The sequence below is a fragment of the Neodiprion pinetum genome, chromosome 5 (assembly GCF_021155775.2).
Source record: "Neodiprion pinetum isolate iyNeoPine1 chromosome 5, iyNeoPine1.2, whole genome shotgun sequence".
NCBI lineage: Eukaryota > Metazoa > Arthropoda > Insecta > Hymenoptera > Diprionidae > Neodiprion > Neodiprion pinetum.
Window position 1 is genome coordinate 29,613,123 of NC_060236.1, and position 19,669 is coordinate 29,632,791.

Genomic DNA, 19,669 nt, shown 5'->3' on the forward strand with positions numbered 1-19,669 from the left:
GATTCGATTTGCATGACCTTCACTTGACTAATTAGACTCCCAGGAACTCAGAAAACGCAGCGAAAACAGCGTGGGACTAACAGCAGACGAATGACGACGAAAAGATCACCAGCTGAAAAATGTGAAAAACTCAGGTTCTGGTTTTCTGCCTGTAACTTTTGATCCGTTGCTCGCAGCGTATTGGGACTGCGCCCAATCGATTTCCCTCGCAAAATTACGTCAGAATAGTGCACGAAAGAATTTATTCCAGCACTATTCAAAATCGCAAAAATTTTCACCAAAAATACAAAGGGGTTAGCCTTACTTATTTTTGGGCCGGAAAATTTTTGGTCTCAGATTCGATTTGCATGACCTTCTCTCGACTAATTAGACTCCCAGGAACTCAGAAAACGCAGCGAAAACAGCGTGGGACTAACAGCAGACGAATGACGACGAAAAGATCACCAGCTGAAAAATGTGAAAGACTCAGGTTCTGGTTTTCTGCCTGTAACTTTTGATCCGTTGCTCGCAGCGTATTGGGACTGCGCCTAATCGATTTCTCCCGCAAAATTACGTCAGAATAGTGCACGAAAGAATTCATTCCAGCACTTTTCAAAATCGCGAAATTTTTCACCAAAATACAAAGGGGTTAGCCTCACTTATTTTTGGGCCGAAAAATTTCTGGTCTCAGATTCGATGTGCATGACATTTACTTGACTAATTGGACTCCCAGGAACACAGAAAACGCAGCGAAAACAGCGTAGGATCAACGGGAGACAGATGACGACGAAAAGATCACCAGCTGAAAAATGTGAAAAACTCAGGTTCTGGTTTTCTGCCTGTAACTTTTGATCCGTTGCTCGCAGCGTATTGGGACTGCGCCCAATCGATTTCTCTCGCAAAATTACGTCGGAGTAGTGCACGGAAGAATTTATTCCAGCACTTTTCAAAATCGCGAAAATTTTCACCAAAAATACAAAGGGGTTAGCCTTACTTATTTTTGGGCCGAAAAATTTTTGGTCTCAGATTCGATTTGCATGACCTCTTCTTGACTAATTAGACTCCCAGGAACTCACAAAACGCAGCGAAACCAGCGTAGGACCAACAGCAGACGAATGACGATGGAAAAAGCATCAGGCGAAAAATGTGAAAGACTCAGGTTCTGGTTTTCTGCCTGTAACTTTTGATCCGTTGCTCGCAGCGTATTGGGACTGCGCCCAATCGCTTTCTCTTGCAAAATTACGTCGGAGTAGTGCACGGAAGAATTTATTCCAGCACTTTTCAAAATCGCGAAAATTTTCATCAAAAATACAAAGGGGTTAGCCTTACTTATTTTTGGGCCGGAAAATTTTTGGTCTCAGATTCGATTTGCATGACCTTCACTTGACTAATTAGACTCCCAGGAACTCAGAAAACGCAGCGAAAACAGCGTGGGACTAACAGCAGACGAATGACGACGAAAAGATCACCAGCTGAAAAATGTGAAAAACTCAGGTTCTGGTTTTCTGCCTGTAACTTTTGATCCGTTGCTCGCAGCGTATTGGGACTGCGCCCAATCGATTTCCCTCGCAAAATTACGTCAGAATAGTGCACGAAAGAATTTATTCCAGCACTATTCAAAATCGCAAAAATTTTCACCAAAAATACAAAGGGGTTAGCCTTACTTATTTTTGGGCCGGAAAATTTTTGGTCTCAGATTCGATTTGCATGACCTTCTCTCGACTAATTAGACTCCCAGGAACTCAGAAAACGCAGCGAAAACAGCGTGGGACTAACAGCAGACGAATGACGACGAAAAGATCACCAGCTGAAAAATGTGAAAGACTCAGGTTCTGGTTTTCTGCCTGTAACTTTTGATCCGTTGCTCGCAGCGTATTGGGACTGCGCCCAATCGATTTCTCTCGCAAAATTACGTCAGAATAGTGCACGAAAGAATTTATTCCAGCACTTTTCAAAATCGCGAAAATTTTCACCAAAAATACAAAGGGGTTAGCCTTGGGGGGATCCCTGAGGTTATGCCTCGCGCGGTTCCGGGGAGTCCCCCCTTCTCGTACCAGAGTGGCCGCTGGTTTTTTAGTGGGTGCGAGTCCCACACTACCCTGATGCTTCTTGCGCGAAGCTCCAGGGTGTGCATAAGGCATTTTTACCAGCGTTATCAAAAAAAAAAAAAAAAAAAAAAGGGGTTAGCCTTACTTATTTTTGGGCCGAAAAATTTTTGGTCTCAGATTCGATGTGCATGACCTTTTCTTGACTAATTGGACTCCCAGGAACTCAGAAAACGCAGCGAAAACAGCGTAGGATCAACGGGAGACAGATGACGACGAAAAGATCACCAGCTGAAAAATGTGAAAAACTCAGGTTCTGGTTTTCTGCCTGTAACTTTTGATCCGTTGCTCGCAGCGTATTGGGACTGCGCCCAATCGATTTCTCTCGCAAAATTACGTCGGAGTAGTGCACGGAAGAATTTATTCCAGCACTTTTCAGAATCGCGAAAATTTTCACCAAAAATACAAAGGGGTTAGCCTTACTTATTTTTGGGCCGGAAAATTTTTGGTCTCAGATTCGATTTGCATGACCTTCTCTTGACTAATTAGACTCCCAGGAACTCAGAAAACGCAGCGAAAACAGCGTGGGACTAACAGCAGACGAATGACGACGAAAAGATCACCAGCTGAAAAATGTGAAAGACTCAGGTTCTGGTTTTCTGCCTGTAACTTTTGATCCGTTGCTCGCAGCGTATTGGGACTGCGCCCAATCGATTTCTCTCGCAAAATTACGTCAGAATAGTGCACGAAAGAATTCATTCCAGCACTTTTCAAAATCGCGAAAATTTTCACCAAAAATACAAAGGGGTTAGCCTTACTTATTTTTGGGCCGAAAAATTTTTGGTCTCAGATTCGATTTGCATGACCTCTTCTTGACTAATTGGACTCCCAGGAACTCAGAAAACGCAGCGAAAACAGCGTAGGATCAACGGGAGACAGATGACGACGAAAAGATCACCAGCTGAAAAATGTGAAAAACTCAGGTTCTGGTTTTCTGCCTGTAACTTTTGATCCGTTGCTCGCAGCGTATTGGGACTGCGCCCAATCGATTTCTCTTGCAAAATTACGTCGGAGTAGTGCACGGAAGAATTTATTCCAGCACTTTTCAAAATCGCGAAAATTTTCACCAAAAATACAAAGGGGTTAGCCTTACTTATTTTTGGGCCGAAAAATTTTTGGTCTCAGATTCGATTTGCATGACCTCTTCTTGACTAATTAGACTCCCAGGAACTCACAAAACGCAGCGAAACCAGCGTAGGACCAACAGCAGACGAATGACGATGGAAAAAGCATCAGGCGAAAAATGTGAAAGACTCAGGTTCTGGTTTTCTGCCTGTAACTTTTGATCCGTTGCTCGCAGCGTATTGGGACTGCGCCCAATCGATTTCTCTCGCAAAATTACGTCGGAGTAGTGCACGGAAGAATTTATTCCAGCACTTTTCAAAATCGCGAAAATTTTCACCAAAAATACAAAGGGGTTAGCCTTACTTATTTTTGGGCCGAAAAATTTTTGGTCTCAGATTCAATGTGCATGACCTTTTCTTGACTAATTGGACTCCCAGGAACTCAGAAAACGCAGCGAAAACAGCGTGGGACTAACAGCAGACGAATGACGACGAAAAGATCACCAGCTGAAAAATGTGAAAAACTCAGGTTCTGGTTTTCTGCCTGTAACTTTTGATCCGTTGCTCGCAGCGTATTGGGACTGCGCCCAATCGATTTCTCTCGCTAAATTACGTCAGAATAGTGCACGAAAGAATTTATTCCAGCACTTTTCAAAATCGCGAAAATTTTCACCAAAAATACAAAGGGGTTAGCCTTACTTATTTTTGGGCCGAAAAATTTCTGGTCTCAGATTCGATGTGCATGACCTTTACTTGACTAATTGGACTCCCAGGAACTCAGAAAACGCAGCGAAAACAGCGTAGGATCAACGGGAGACAGATGACGACGAAAAGATCACCAGCTGAAAAATGTGAAAAACTCAGGTTCTGGTTTTCTGCCTGTAACTTTTGATCCGTTGCTCGCAGCGTATTGGGACTGCGCCCAATCGATTTCTCTCGCAAAATTACGTCGGAGTAGTGCACGGAAGAATTTATTCCAGCACTTTTCAAAATCGCGAAAATTTTCACCAAAAATACAAAGGGGTTAGCCTTACTTATTTTTGGGCCGAAAAATTTTTGGTCTCAGATTCGATTTGCATGACCTCTTCTTGACTAATTAGACTCCCAGGAACTCACAAAACGCAGCGAAACCAGCGTAGGACCAACAGCAGACGAATGACGATGGAAAAAGCATCAGGCGAAAAATGTGAAAGACTCAGGTTCTGGTTTTCTGCCTGTAACTTTTGATCCGTTGCTCGCAGCGTATTGGGACTGCGCCCAATCGCTTTCTCTTGCAAAATTACGTCGGAGTAGTGCACGGAAGAATTTATTCCAGCACTTTTCAAAATCGCGAAAATTTTCACCAAAAATACAAAGGGGTTAGCCTTACTTATTTTTGGGCCGGAAAATTTTTGGTCTCAGATTCGATTTGCATGACCTCTTCTTGACTAATTAGACTCCCAGGAACTCACAAAACGCAGCGAAACCAGCGTAGGACCAACAGCAGACGAATGACGATGGAAAAAGCATCAGGCGAAAAATGTGAAAGACTCAGGTTCTGGTTTTCTGCCTGTAACTTTTGATCCGTTGCTCGCAGCGTATTGGGACTGCGCCCAATCGATTTCTCTCGCAAAATTACGTCGGAGTAGTGCACGGAAGAATTTATTCCAGCACTTTTCAAAATCGCGAAAATTTTCACCAAAAATACAAAGGGGTTAGCCTTACTTATTTTTGGGCCGAAAAATTTTTGGTCTCAGATTCAATGTGCATGACCTTTTCTTGACTAATTGGACTCCCAGGAACTCAGAAAACGCAGCGAAAACAGCGTGGGACTAACAGCAGACGAATGACGACGAAAAGATCACCAGCTGAAAAATGTGAAAAACTCAGGTTCTGGTTTTCTGCCTGTAACTTTTGATCCGTTGCTCGCAGCGTATTGGGACTGCGCCCAATCGATTTCTCTCGCTAAATTACGTCAGAATAGTGCACGAAAGAATTTATTCCAGCACTTTTCAAAATCGCGAAAATTTTCACCAAAAATACAAAGGGGTTAGCCTTACTTATTTTTGGGCCGAAAAATTTCTGGTCTCAGATTCGATGTGCATGACCTTTACTTGACTAATTGGACTCCCAGGAACTCAGAAAACGCAGCGAAAACAGCGTAGGATCAACGGGAGACAGATGACGACGAAAAGATCACCAGCTGAAAAATGTGAAAAACTCAGGTTCTGGTTTTCTGCCTGTAACTTTTGATCCGTTGCTCGCAGCGTATTGGGACTGCGCCCAATCGATTTCTCTCGCAAAATTACGTCGGAGTAGTGCACGGAAGAATTTATTCCAGCACTTTTCAAAATCGCGAAAATTTTCACCAAAAATACAAAGGGGTTAGCCTTACTTATTTTTGGGCCGAAAAATTTTTGGTCTCAGATTCGATTTGCATGACCTCTTCTTGACTAATTAGACTCCCAGGAACTCACAAAACGCAGCGAAACCAGCGTAGGACCAACAGCAGACGAATGACGATGGAAAAAGCATCAGGCGAAAAATGTGAAAGACTCAGGTTCTGGTTTTCTGCCTGTAACTTTTGATCCGTTGCTCGCAGCGTATTGGGACTGCGCCCAATCGCTTTCTCTTGCAAAATTACGTCGGAGTAGTGCACGGAAGAATTTATTCCAGCACTTTTCAAAATCGCGAAAATTTTCACCAAAAATACAAAGGGGTTAGCCTTACTTATTTTTGGGCCGGAAAATTTTTGGTCTCAGATTCGATTTGCATGACCTTCACTTGACTAATTAGACTCCCAGGAACTCAGAAAACGCAGCGAAAACAGCGTGGGACTAACAGCAGACGAATGACGACGAAAAGATCACCAGCTGAAAAATGTGAAAAACTCAGGTTCTGGTTTTCTGCCTGTAACTTTTGATCCGTTGCTCGCAGCGTATTGGGACTGCGCCCAATCGATTTCCCTCGCAAAATTACGTCGGAGTAGTGCACGAAAGAATTTATTCCAGCACTATTCAAAATCGCAAAAATTTTCACCAAAAATACAAAGGGGTTAGCCTTACTTATTTTTGGGCCGGAAAATTTTTGGTCTCAGATTCGATTTGCATGACCTTCTCTTGACTAATTAGACTCCCAGGAACTCAGAAAACGCAGCGAAAACAGCGTGGGACTAACAGCAGACGAATGACGACGAAAAGATCACCAGCTGAAAAATGTGAAAGACTCAGGTTCTGGTTTTCTGCCTGTAACTTTTGATCCGTTGCTCGCAGCGTATTGGGACTGCGCCCAATCGATTTCTCTCGCAAAATTACGTCAGAATAGTGCACGAAAGAATTTATTCCAGCACTTTTCAAAATTGCGAAAATTTTCACCAAAAATACAAAGGGGTTAGCCTTGGGGGGATCCCTGAGGTTATGCCTCGCGCGGTTCCGGGGAGTCCCCCCTTCTCGTACCAGAGTGGCCGCTGGTTTTTTAGTGGGTGCGAGTCCCACACTACCCTGATGCTTCTTGCGCGAAGCTCCAGGGTGTGCATAAGGCATTTTTACCAGCGTTATCAAAAAAAAAAAAAAAAAAAAAAGGGGTTAGCCTTACTTATTTTTGGGCCGAAAAATTTTTGGTCTCAGATTCGATGTGCATGACCTTTTCTTGACTAATTGGACTCCCAGGAACTCAGAAAACGCAGCGAAAACAGCGTAGGATCAACGGGAGACAGATGACGACGAAAAGATCACCAGCTGAAAAATGTGAAAAACTCAGGTTCTGGTTTTCTGCCTGTAACTTTTGATCCGTTGCTCGCAGCGTATTGGGACTGCGCCCAATCGATTTCTCTCGCAAAATTACGTCGGAGTAGTGCACGGAAGAATTTATTCCAGCACTTTTCAGAATCGCGAAAATTTTCACCAAAAATACAAAGGGGTTAGCCTTACTTATTTTTGGGCCGAAAAATTTTTGGTCTCAGATTCGATTTGCATGACCTCTTCTTGACTAATTAGACTCCCAGGAACTCACAAAACGCAGCGAAACCAGCGTAGGACCAACAGCAGACGAATGACGATGGAAAAAGCATCAGGCGAAAAATGTGAAAGACTCAGGTTCTGGTTTTCTGCCTGTAACTTTTGATCCGTTGCTCGCAGCGTATTGGGACTGCGCCCAATCGATTTCTCTCGCAAAATTACGTCGGAGTAGTGCACGGAAGAATTTATTCCAGCACTTTTCAAAATCGCGAAAATTTTCACCAAAAATACAAAGGGGTTAGCCTTACTTATTTTTGGGCCGAAAAATTTTTGGTCTCAGATTCAATGTGCATGACCTTTTCTTGACTAATTGGACTCCCAGGAACTCAGAAAACGCAGCGAAAACAGCGTGGGACTAACAGCAGACGAATGACGACGAAAAGATCACCAGCTGAAAAATGTGAAAAACTCAGGTTCTGGTTTTCTGCCTGTAACTTTTGATCCGTTGCTCGCAGCGTATTGGGACTGCGCCCAATCGATTTCTCTCGCTAAATTACGTCAGAATAGTGCACGAAAGAATTTATTCCAGCACTTTTCAAAATCGCGAAAATTTTCACCAAAAATACAAAGGGGTTAGCCTTACTTATTTTTGGGCCGAAAAATTTCTGGTCTCAGATTCGATGTGCATGACCTTTACTTGACTAATTGGACTCCCAGGAACTCAGAAAACGCAGCGAAAACAGCGTAGGATCAACGGGAGACAGATGACGACGAAAAGATCACCAGCTGAAAAATGTGAAAAACTCAGGTTCTGGTTTTCTGCCTGTAACTTTTGATCCGTTGCTCGCAGCGTATTGGGACTGCGCCCAATCGATTTCTCTCGCAAAATTACGTCGGAGTAGTGCACGGAAGAATTTATTCCAGCACTTTTCAAAATCGCGAAAATTTTCACCAAAAATACAAAGGGGTTAGCCTTACTTATTTTTGGGCCGAAAAATTTTTGGTCTCAGATTCGATTTGCATGACCTCTTCTTGACTAATTAGACTCCCAGGAACTCACAAAACGCAGCGAAACCAGCGTAGGACCAACAGCAGACGAATGACGATGGAAAAAGCATCAGGCGAAAAATGTGAAAGACTCAGGTTCTGGTTTTCTGCCTGTAACTTTTGATCCGTTGCTCGCAGCGTATTGGGACTGCGCCCAATCGCTTTCTCTTGCAAAATTACGTCGGAGTAGTGCACGGAAGAATTTATTCCAGCACTTTTCAAAATCGCGAAAATTTTCACCAAAAATACAAAGGGGTTAGCCTTACTTATTTTTGGGCCGGAAAATTTTTGGTCTCAGATTCGATTTGCATGACCTCTTCTTGACTAATTAGACTCCCAGGAACTCACAAAACGCAGCGAAACCAGCGTAGGACCAACAGCAGACGAATGACGATGGAAAAAGCATCAGGCGAAAAATGTGAAAGACTCAGGTTCTGGTTTTCTGCCTGTAACTTTTGATCCGTTGCTCGCAGCGTATTGGGACTGCGCCCAATCGATTTCTCTCGCAAAATTACGTCGGAGTAGTGCACGGAAGAATTTATTCCAGCACTTTTCAAAATCGCGAAAATTTTCACCAAAAATACAAAGGGGTTAGCCTTACTTATTTTTGGGCCGAAAAATTTTTGGTCTCAGATTCAATGTGCATGACCTTTTCTTGACTAATTGGACTCCCAGGAACTCAGAAAACGCAGCGAAAACAGCGTGGGACTAACAGCAGACGAATGACGACGAAAAGATCACCAGCTGAAAAATGTGAAAAACTCAGGTTCTGGTTTTCTGCCTGTAACTTTTGATCCGTTGCTCGCAGCGTATTGGGACTGCGCCCAATCGATTTCTCTCGCTAAATTACGTCAGAATAGTGCACGAAAGAATTTATTCCAGCACTTTTCAAAATCGCGAAAATTTTCACCAAAAATACAAAGGGGTTAGCCTTACTTATTTTTGGGCCGAAAAATTTCTGGTCTCAGATTCGATGTGCATGACCTTTACTTGACTAATTGGACTCCCAGGAACTCAGAAAACGCAGCGAAAACAGCGTAGGATCAACGGGAGACAGATGACGACGAAAAGATCACCAGCTGAAAAATGTGAAAAACTCAGGTTCTGGTTTTCTGCCTGTAACTTTTGATCCGTTGCTCGCAGCGTATTGGGACTGCGCCCAATCGATTTCTCTCGCAAAATTACGTCGGAGTAGTGCACGGAAGAATTTATTCCAGCACTTTTCAAAATCGCGAAAATTTTCACCAAAAATACAAAGGGGTTAGCCTTACTTATTTTTGGGCCGAAAAATTTTTGGTCTCAGATTCGATTTGCATGACCTCTTCTTGACTAATTAGACTCCCAGGAACTCACAAAACGCAGCGAAACCAGCGTAGGACCAACAGCAGACGAATGACGATGGAAAAAGCATCAGGCGAAAAATGTGAAAGACTCAGGTTCTGGTTTTCTGCCTGTAACTTTTGATCCGTTGCTCGCAGCGTATTGGGACTGCGCCCAATCGCTTTCTCTTGCAAAATTACGTCGGAGTAGTGCACGGAAGAATTTATTCCAGCACTTTTCAAAATCGCGAAAATTTTCACCAAAAATACAAAGGGGTTAGCCTTACTTATTTTTGGGCCGGAAAATTTTTGGTCTCAGATTCGATTTGCATGACCTTCACTTGACTAATTAGACTCCCAGGAACTCAGAAAACGCAGCGAAAACAGCGTGGGACTAACAGCAGACGAATGACGACGAAAAGATCACCAGCTGAAAAATGTGAAAAACTCAGGTTCTGGTTTTCTGCCTGTAACTTTTGATCCGTTGCTCGCAGCGTATTGGGACTGCGCCCAATCGATTTCCCTCGCAAAATTACGTCGGAGTAGTGCACGAAAGAATTTATTCCAGCACTATTCAAAATCGCAAAAATTTTCACCAAAAATACAAAGGGGTTAGCCTTACTTATTTTTGGGCCGGAAAATTTTTGGTCTCAGATTCGATTTGCATGACCTTCTCTTGACTAATTAGACTCCCAGGAACTCAGAAAACGCAGCGAAAACAGCGTGGGACTAACAGCAGACGAATGACGACGAAAAGATCACCAGCTGAAAAATGTGAAAGACTCAGGTTCTGGTTTTCTGCCTGTAACTTTTGATCCGTTGCTCGCAGCGTATTGGGACTGCGCCCAATCGATTTCTCTCGCAAAATTACGTCAGAATAGTGCACGAAAGAATTTATTCCAGCACTTTTCAAAATTGCGAAAATTTTCACCAAAAATACAAAGGGGTTAGCCTTGGGGGGATCCCTGAGGTTATGCCTCGCGCGGTTCCGGGGAGTCCCCCCTTCTCGTACCAGAGTGGCCGCTGGTTTTTTAGTGGGTGCGAGTCCCACACTACCCTGATGCTTCTTGCGCGAAGCTCCAGGGTGTGCATAAGGCATTTTTACCAGCGTTATCAAAAAAAAAAAAAAAAAAAAAAGGGGTTAGCCTTACTTATTTTTGGGCCGAAAAATTTTTGGTCTCAGATTCGATGTGCATGACCTTTTCTTGACTAATTGGACTCCCAGGAACTCAGAAAACGCAGCGAAAACAGCGTAGGATCAACGGGAGACAGATGACGACGAAAAGATCACCAGCTGAAAAATGTGAAAAACTCAGGTTCTGGTTTTCTGCCTGTAACTTTTGATCCGTTGCTCGCAGCGTATTGGGACTGCGCCCAATCGATTTCTCTCGCAAAATTACGTCGGAGTAGTGCACGGAAGAATTTATTCCAGCACTTTTCAGAATCGCGAAAATTTTCACCAAAAATACAAAGGGGTTAGCCTTACTTATTTTTGGGCCGGAAAATTTTTGGTCTCAGATTCGATTTGCATGACCTTCTCTTGACTAATTAGACTCCCAGGAACTCACAAAACGCAGCGAAACCAGCGTAGGACCAACAGCAGACGAATGACGATGGAAAAAGCATCAGGCGAAAAATGTGAAAGACTCAGGTTCTGGTTTTCTGCCTGTAACTTTTGATCCGTTGCTCGCAGCGTATTGGGACTGCGCCCAATCGCTTTCTCTTGCAAAATTACGTCGGAGTAGTGCACGGAAGAATTTATTCCAGCACTTTTCAAAATCGCGAAAATTTTCACCAAAAATACAAAGGGGTTAGCCTTACTTATTTTTGGGCCGGAAAATTTTTGGTCTCAGATTCGATTTGCATGACCTTCACTTGACTAATTAGACTCCCAGGAACTCAGAAAACGCAGCGAAAACAGCGTGGGACTAACAGCAGACGAATGACGACGAAAAGATCACCAGCTGAAAAATGTGAAAAACTCAGGTTCTGGTTTTCTGCCTGTAACTTTTGATCCGTTGCTCGCAGCGTATTGGGACTGCGCCCAATCGATTTCCCTCGCAAAATTACGTCGGAGTAGTGCACGAAAGAATTTATTCCAGCACTATTCAAAATCGCAAAAATTTTCACCAAAAATACAAAGGGGTTAGCCTTACTTATTTTTGGGCCGGAAAATTTTTGGTCTCAGATTCGATTTGCATGACCTTCTCTTGACTAATTAGACTCCCAGGAACTCAGAAAACGCAGCGAAAACAGCGTGGGACTAACAGCAGACGAATGACGACGAAAAGATCACCAGCTGAAAAATGTGAAAGACTCAGGTTCTGGTTTTCTGCCTGTAACTTTTGATCCGTTGCTCGCAGCGTATTGGGACTGCGCCCAATCGATTTCTCTCGCAAAATTACGTCAGAATAGTGCACGAAAGAATTTATTCCAGCACTTTTCAAAATCGCGAAAATTTTCACCAAAAATACAAAGGGGTTAGCCTTGGGGGGATCCCTGAGGTTATGCCTCGCGCGGTTCCGGGGAGTCCCCCCTTCTCGTACCAGAGTGGCCGCTGGTTTTTTAGTGGGTGCGAGTCCCACACTACCCTGATGCTTCTTGCGCGAAGCTCCAGGGTGTGCATAAGGCATTTTTACCAGCGTTATCAAAAAAAAAAAAAAAAAGGGGTTAGCCTTACTTATTTTTGGGCCGAAAAATTTTTGGTCTCAGATTCGATGTGCATGACCTTTTCTTGACTAATTGGACTCCCAGGAACTCAGAAAACGCAGCGAAAACAGCGTAGGATCAACGGGAGACAGATGACGACGAAAAGATCACCAGCTGAAAAATGTGAAAAACTCAGGTTCTGGTTTTCTGCCTGTAACTTTTGATCCGTTGCTCGCAGCGTATTGGGACTGCGCCCAATCGATTTCTCTCGCAAAATTACGTCGGAGTAGTGCACGGAAGAATTTATTCCAGCACTTTTCAGAATCGCGAAAATTTTCACCAAAAATACAAAGGGGTTAGCCTTACTTATTTTTGGGCCGGAAAATTTTTGGTCTCAGATTCGATTTGCATGACCTTCTCTTGACTAATTAGACTCCCAGGAACTCAGAAAACGCAGCGAAAACAGCGTGGGACTAACAGCAGACGAATGACGACGAAAAGATCACCAGCTGAAAAATGTGAAAGACTCAGGTTCTGGTTTTCTGCCTGTAACTTTTGATCCGTTGCTCGCAGCGTATTGGGACTGCGCCCAATCGATTTCTCTCGCAAAATTACGTCAGAATAGTGCACGAAAGAATTCATTCCAGCACTTTTCAAAATCGCGAAAATTTTCACCAAAAATACAAAGGGGTTAGCCTTACTTATTTTTGGGCCGAAAAATTTTTGGTCTCAGATTCGATTTGCATGACCTCTTCTTGACTAATTGGACTCCCAGGAACTCAGAAAACGCAGCGAAAACAGCGTAGGATCAACGGGAGACAGATGACGACGAAAAGATCACCAGCTGAAAAATGTGAAAAACTCAGGTTCTGGTTTTCTGCCTGTAACTTTTGATCCGTTGCTCGCAGCGTATTGGGACTGCGCCCAATCGATTTCTCTTGCAAAATTACGTCGGAGTAGTGCACGGAAGAATTTATTCCAGCACTTTTCAAAATCGCGAAAATTTTCACCAAAAATACAAAGGGGTTAGCCTTACTTATTTTTGGGCCGAAAAATTTTTGGTCTCAGATTCGATTTGCATGACCTCTTCTTGACTAATTAGACTCCCAGGAACTCACAAAACGCAGCGAAACCAGCGTAGGACCAACAGCAGACGAATGACGATGGAAAAAGCATCAGGCGAAAAATGTGAAAGACTCAGGTTCTGGTTTTCTGCCTGTAACTTTTGATCCGTTGCTCGCAGCGTATTGGGACTGCGCCCAATCGATTTCTCTCGCAAAATTACGTCGGAGTAGTGCACGGAAGAATTTATTCCAGCACTTTTCAAAATCGCGAAAATTTTCACCAAAAATACAAAGGGGTTAGCCTTACTTATTTTTGGGCCGAAAAATTTTTGGTCTCAGATTCAATGTGCATGACCTTTTCTTGACTAATTGGACTCCCAGGAACTCAGAAAACGCAGCGAAAACAGCGTGGGACTAACAGCAGACGAATGACGACGAAAAGATCACCAGCTGAAAAATGTGAAAAACTCAGGTTCTGGTTTTCTGCCTGTAACTTTTGATCCGTTGCTCGCAGCGTATTGGGACTGCGCCCAATCGATTTCTCTCGCTAAATTACGTCAGAATAGTGCACGAAAGAATTTATTCCAGCACTTTTCAAAATCGCGAAAATTTTCACCAAAAATACAAAGGGGTTAGCCTTACTTATTTTTGGGCCGAAAAATTTCTGGTCTCAGATTCGATGTGCATGACCTTTACTTGACTAATTGGACTCCCAGGAACTCAGAAAACGCAGCGAAAACAGCGTAGGATCAACGGGAGACAGATGACGACGAAAAGATCACCAGCTGAAAAATGTGAAAAACTCAGGTTCTGGTTTTCTGCCTGTAACTTTTGATCCGTTGCTCGCAGCGTATTGGGACTGCGCCCAATCGATTTCTCTCGCAAAATTACGTCGGAGTAGTGCACGGAAGAATTTATTCCAGCACTTTTCAAAATCGCGAAAATTTTCACCAAAAATACAAAGGGGTTAGCCTTACTTATTTTTGGGCCGAAAAATTTTTGGTCTCAGATTCGATTTGCATGACCTCTTCTTGACTAATTAGACTCCCAGGAACTCACAAAACGCAGCGAAACCAGCGTAGGACCAACAGCAGACGAATGACGATGGAAAAAGCATCAGGCGAAAAATGTGAAAGACTCAGGTTCTGGTTTTCTGCCTGTAACTTTTGATCCGTTGCTCGCAGCGTATTGGGACTGCGCCCAATCGCTTTCTCTTGCAAAATTACGTCGGAGTAGTGCACGGAAGAATTTATTCCAGCACTTTTCAAAATCGCGAAAATTTTCACCAAAAATACAAAGGGGTTAGCCTTACTTATTTTTGGGCCGGAAAATTTTTGGTCTCAGATTCGATTTGCATGACCTCTTCTTGACTAATTAGACTCCCAGGAACTCACAAAACGCAGCGAAACCAGCGTAGGACCAACAGCAGACGAATGACGATGGAAAAAGCATCAGGCGAAAAATGTGAAAGACTCAGGTTCTGGTTTTCTGCCTGTAACTTTTGATCCGTTGCTCGCAGCGTATTGGGACTGCGCCCAATCGATTTCTCTCGCAAAATTACGTCGGAGTAGTGCACGGAAGAATTTATTCCAGCACTTTTCAAAATCGCGAAAATTTTCACCAAAAATACAAAGGGGTTAGCCTTACTTATTTTTGGGCCGAAAAATTTTTGGTCTCAGATTCAATGTGCATGACCTTTTCTTGACTAATTGGACTCCCAGGAACTCAGAAAACGCAGCGAAAACAGCGTGGGACTAACAGCAGACGAATGACGACGAAAAGATCACCAGCTGAAAAATGTGAAAAACTCAGGTTCTGGTTTTCTGCCTGTAACTTTTGATCCGTTGCTCGCAGCGTATTGGGACTGCGCCCAATCGATTTCTCTCGCTAAATTACGTCAGAATAGTGCACGAAAGAATTTATTCCAGCACTTTTCAAAATCGCGAAAATTTTCACCAAAAATACAAAGGGGTTAGCCTTACTTATTTTTGGGCCGAAAAATTTCTGGTCTCAGATTCGATGTGCATGACCTTTACTTGACTAATTGGACTCCCAGGAACTCAGAAAACGCAGCGAAAACAGCGTAGGATCAACGGGAGACAGATGACGACGAAAAGATCACCAGCTGAAAAATGTGAAAAACTCAGGTTCTGGTTTTCTGCCTGTAACTTTTGATCCGTTGCTCGCAGCGTATTGGGACTGCGCCCAATCGATTTCTCTCGCAAAATTACGTCGGAGTAGTGCACGGAAGAATTTATTCCAGCACTTTTCAAAATCGCGAAAATTTTCACCAAAAATACAAAGGGGTTAGCCTTACTTATTTTTGGGCCGAAAAATTTTTGGTCTCAGATTCGATTTGCATGACCTCTTCTTGACTAATTAGACTCCCAGGAACTCACAAAACGCAGCGAAACCAGCGTAGGACCAACAGCAGACGAATGACGATGGAAAAAGCATCAGGCGAAAAATGTGAAAGACTCAGGTTCTGGTTTTCTGCCTGTAACTTTTGATCCGTTGCTCGCAGCGTATTGGGACTGCGCCCAATCGCTTTCTCTTGCAAAATTACGTCGGAGTAGTGCACGGAAGAATTTATTCCAGCACTTTTCAAAATCGCGAAAATTTTCACCAAAAATACAAAGGGGTTAGCCTTACTTATTTTTGGGCCGGAAAATTTTTGGTCTCAGATTCGATTTGCATGACCTTCACTTGACTAATTAGACTCCCAGGAACTCAGAAAACGCAGCGAAAACAGCGTGGGACTAACAGCAGACGAATGACGACGAAAAGATCACCAGCTGAAAAATGTGAAAAACTCAGGTTCTGGTTTTCTGCCTGTAACTTTTGATCCGTTGCTCGCAGCGTATTGGGACTGCGCCCAATCGATTTCCCTCGCAAAATTACGTCGGAGTAGTGCACGAAAGAATTTATTCCAGCACTATTCAAAATCGCAAAAATTTTCACCAAAAATACAAAGGGGTTAGCCTTACTTATTTTTGGGCCGGAAAATTTTTGGTCTCAGATTCGATTTGCATGACCTTCTCTTGACTAATTAGACTCCCAGGAACTCAGAAAACGCAGCGAAAACAGCGTGGGACTAACAGCAGACGAATGACGACGAAAAGATCACCAGCTGAAAAATGTGAAAGACTCAGGTTCTGGTTTTCTGCCTGTAACTTTTGATCCGTTGCTCGCAGCGTATTGGGACTGCGCCCAATCGATTTCTCTCGCAAAATTACGTCAGAATAGTGCACGAAAGAATTTATTCCAGCACTTTTCAAAATTGCGAAAATTTTCACCAAAAATACAAAGGGGTTAGCCTTGGGGGGATCCCTGAGGTTATGCCTCGCGCGGTTCCGGGGAGTCCCCCCTTCTCGTACCAGAGTGGCCGCTGGTTTTTTAGTGGGTGCGAGTCCCACACTACCCTGATGCTTCTTGCGCGAAGCTCCAGGGTGTGCATAAGGCATTTTTACCAGCGTTATCAAAAAAAAAAAAAAAAAAAAAAGGGGTTAGCCTTACTTATTTTTGGGCCGAAAAATTTTTGGTCTCAGATTCGATGTGCATGACCTTTTCTTGACTAATTGGACTCCCAGGAACTCAGAAAACGCAGCGAAAACAGCGTAGGATCAACGGGAGACAGATGACGACGAAAAGATCACCAGCTGAAAAATGTGAAAAACTCAGGTTCTGGTTTTCTGCCTGTAACTTTTGATCCGTTGCTCGCAGCGTATTGGGACTGCGCCCAATCGATTTCTCTCGCAAAATTACGTCGGAGTAGTGCACGGAAGAATTTATTCCAGCACTTTTCAGAATCGCGAAAATTTTCACCAAAAATACAAAGGGGTTAGCCTTACTTATTTTTGGGCCGAAAAATTTTTGGTCTCAGATTCGATTTGCATGACCTCTTCTTGACTAATTAGACTCCCAGGAACTCACAAAACGCAGCGAAACCAGCGTAGGACCAACAGCAGACGAATGACGATGGAAAAAGCATCAGGCGAAAAATGTGAAAGACTCAGGTTCTGGTTTTCTGCCTGTAACTTTTGATCCGTTGCTCGCAGCGTATTGGGACTGCGCCCAATCGATTTCTCTCGCAAAATTACGTCGGAGTAGTGCACGGAAGAATTTATTCCAGCACTTTTCAAAATCGCGAAAATTTTCACCAAAAATACAAAGGGGTTAGCCTTACTTATTTTTGGGCCGAAAAATTTTTGGTCTCAGATTCAATGTGCATGACCTTTTCTTGACTAATTGGACTCCCAGGAACTCAGAAAACGCAGCGAAAACAGCGTGGGACTAACAGCAGACGAATGACGACGAAAAGATCACCAGCTGAAAAATGTGAAAAACTCAGGTTCTGGTTTTCTGCCTGTAACTTTTGATCCGTTGCTCGCAGCGTATTGGGACTGCGCCCAATCGATTTCTCTCGCTAAATTACGTCAGAATAGTGCACGAAAGAATTTATTCCAGCACTTTTCAAAATCGCGAAAATTTTCACCAAAAATACAAAGGGGTTAGCCTTACTTATTTTTGGGCCGAAAAATTTCTGGTCTCAGATTCGATGTGCATGACCTTTACTTGACTAATTGGACTCCCAGGAACTCAGAAAACGCAGCGAAAACAGCGTAGGATCAACGGGAGACAGATGACGACGAAAAGATCACCAGCTGAAAAATGTGAAAAACTCAGGTTCTGGTTTTCTGCCTGTAACTTTTGATCCGTTGCTCGCAGCGTATTGGGACTGCGCCCAATCGATTTCTCTCGCAAAATTACGTCGGAGTAGTGCACGGAAGAATTTATTCCAGCACTTTTCAAAATCGCGAAAATTTTCACCAAAAATACAAAGGGGTTAGCCTTACTTATTTTTGGGCCGAAAAATTTTTGGTCTCAGATTCGATTTGCATGACCTCTTCTTGACTAATTAGACTCCCAGGAACTCACAAAACGCAGCGAAACCAGCGTAGGACCAACAGCAGACGAATGACGATGGAAAAAGCATCAGGCGAAAAATGTGAAAGACTCAGGTTCTGGTTTTCTGCCTGTAACTTTTGATCCGTTGCTCGCAGCGTATTGGGACTGCGCCCAATCGCTTTCTCTTGCAAAATTACGTCGGAGTAGTGCACGGAAGAATTTATTCCAGCACTTTTCAAAATCGCGAAAATTTTCACCAAAAATACAAAGGGGTTAGCCTTACTTATTTTTGGGCCGGAAAATTTTTGGTCTCAGATTCGATTTGCATGACCTCTTCTTGACTAATTAGACTCCCAGGAACTCACAAAACGCAGCGAAACCAGCGTAGGACCAACAGCAGACGAATGACGATGGAAAAAGCATCAGGCGAAAAATGTGAAAGACTCAGGTTCTGGTTTTCTGCCTGTAACTTTTGATCCGTTGCTCGCAGCGTATTGGGACTGCGCCCAATCGATTTCTCTCGCAAAATTACGTCGGAGTAGTGCACGGAAGAATTTATTCCAGCACTTTTCAAAATCGCGAAAATTTTCACCAAAAATACAAAGGGGTTAGCCTTACTTATTTTTGGGCCGAAAAATTTTTGGTCTCAGATTCAATGTGCATGACCTTTTCTTGACTAATTGGACTCCCAGGAACTCAGAAAACGCAGCGAAAACAGCGTGGGACTAACAGCAGACGAATGACGACGAAAAGATCACCAGCTGAAAAATGTGAAAAACTCAGGTTCTGGTTTTCTGCCTGTAACTTTTGATCCGTTGCTCGCAGCGTATTGGGACTGCGCCCAATCGATTTCTCTCGCTAAATTACGTCAGAATAGTGCACGAAAGAATTTATTCCAGCACTTTTCAAAATCGCGAAAATTTTCACCAAAAATACAAAGGGGTTAGCCTTACTTATTTTTGGGCCGAAAAATTTCTGGTCTCAGATTCGATGTGCATGACCTTTACTTGACTAATTGGACTCCCAGGAACTCAGAAAACGCAGCGAAAACAGCGTAGGATCAACGGGAGACAGATGACGACGAAAAGATCACCAGCTGAAAAATGTGAAAAACTCAGGTTCTGGTTTTCTGCCTGTAACTTTTGATCCGTTGCTCGCAGCGTATTGGGACTGCGCCCAATCGATTTCTCTCGCAAAATTACGTCGGAGTAGTGCACGGAAGAATTTATTCCAGCACTTTTCAAAATCGCGAAAATTTTCACCAAAAATACAAAGGGGTTAGCCTTACTTATTTTTGGGCCGAAAAATTTTTGGTCTCAGATTCGATTTGCATGACCTCTTCTTGACTAATTAGACTCCCAGGAACTCACAAAACGCAGCGAAACCAGCGTAGGACCAACAGCAGACGAATGACGATGGAAAAAGCATCAGGCGAAAAATGTGAAAGACTCAGGTTCTGGTTTTCTGCCTGTAACTTTTGATCCGTTGCTCGCAGCGTATTGGGACTGCGCCCAATCGCTTTCTCTTGCAAAATTACGTCGGAGTAGTGCACGGAAGAATTTATTCCAGCACTTTTCAAAATCGCGAAAATTTTCACCA